Here is a 1,779-nt window from a genome sequence, read left to right on the forward strand (position 1 = left end):
ATGGCCTGCCACGCCCCCTCCTGCCCCACAAAAAAGTGAGTTGGCCGCAATGTGATGCAGTGCGTTCCGGCCAGAATCGGACCGGAACGCACTGCATCTGGTGTGAACCTAGACTGAAGGTCAGTTCGTTTTGGCATTCGGATAAATCCGAATTTCTTTAATTTCAGATGAGTTAAATGATCATTACCCACTGCCTGTTTGATGGATTTCTCATGTCCTGAGTGTATGGCCAGCTGCAGGGAGGATATTTATCTCGCTCCCTGTTGTCTACATTCCCTATTTTACCCAAAATGTGAAATAAAATGTGGGTGTGTCTCGATACCCGGTCCTATGCTGTGCACTGTGGCTCCATCTGCCCGTCCCTACATCACCACTGTGTCCTGTATTGTTGTAGCACAAATGGGGCGTTGTCATGGTGCCGGCGCTATTAATGATGTGATGACCATCAACCAATCTGGCTGTTTGTGATAGGTTCTGGTGTTGATCTCATGTCTGCGCAGTTTGGTTGTCTGGAAGGGGTCAAGTGAGCATTGATCTGACAGTTTGAGTCCACGTTTACCATGACATTGTCTGCCTGACCTGTCCTTTTTCTGTCTGTCTACCCTCCATTCAGATACACTGTATTGCCAAAAGTATTGGGACACCCCTCCAACTCATTGGATTCAGGTGTTCCAATCCCCTCCATGGCCACAGGTGTAATAAATTCAAGCACCTCGGCATGCAGATGCTTCTACAAACATTTTGTGGCATGGCATGGGGAGACCTGTCTGAGCACAGTTCCCACTCCACATGGTGTTCTGTCAAAAGAGCCAATTCTTCAAAATCTCCAATTACGTCATTTTCGATAACTTGCCAACAGGAAATTTGGACAAATTGACGGTACAGCACGAGCGACTGCAGAACAGAAAGACTGGAGGCGCTCTGTGCAGCCGCATTTTCACAATTTTTGCATGCACACTCACAGGTGTTGGAGAACTGGACAAGTGAGTTGTGAATTTGCTGTGCTATGGAAATCCTCCTGGTTTAGCGTTATGCAGTTGGCATGCGCACGAACGCCAACTTGTCAATCTCCTGCTGCCAAGTTACTGAAAGTAACATTATTGGAGATTTTGATGAATTGGCTCTTTCGACAGAACAGTGGCTTTAGAGCTCCGTTACTGGCACAGATGGGGAGGCATCAGCACAAAGAGAAGCAGGGGAGAGGTGGCAGCCGAAATTACGCGGACATCGAGCAATATTTTGCTCCCAATACCGTCTCGATCCCAGCAGAAACAGCATGTGACTGTGTCACTGCGTGTAATCTCCTCTGCAATGCTCTGGATTATCAAAACTACTGACAACAATTCTACACAGAAAAACATCTTTATTTCACATGTAGGATCCGTCTCCTCTGTGAGTGTGTGACCACATTCAGCAAAGAAAGTATGAGGCTGGTGACCGCTCACATGCTGAATCTCCTCCCCCCACACTCCCTCCTTGGTAAACCAGGAGGAGAGAAATCAAAGATCATATATTAGGCCCGGTTCACACCTGGGCGTTTTATAGCGCGTTCCTACGCTCTGCGAAACGCTCAAACACCGAAATCCCATTATTTCCTATGGGTATGGTTCACACCTGGGCGTAATACAGGCCGTATGAACGCGCTACAAAACGTCCTACGCCCAAAGAAGTACAGGAGCTTCTTTGGGGCGTTTTGCCGCGCGTTGCCATTGGTATTCCCGAATGTGGATCGGGGTTAACAAAGCGGTAACCCCGAGCCACACTCGGGAATACAGCGTA

The sequence above is a fragment of the Nanorana parkeri genome, unplaced genomic scaffold (assembly GCF_000935625.1).
Source record: "Nanorana parkeri isolate BGI_ZX_2015 unplaced genomic scaffold, ASM93562v1 scaffold586, whole genome shotgun sequence".
In the NCBI taxonomy this organism is placed as follows: domain Eukaryota; kingdom Metazoa; phylum Chordata; class Amphibia; order Anura; family Dicroglossidae; genus Nanorana; species Nanorana parkeri.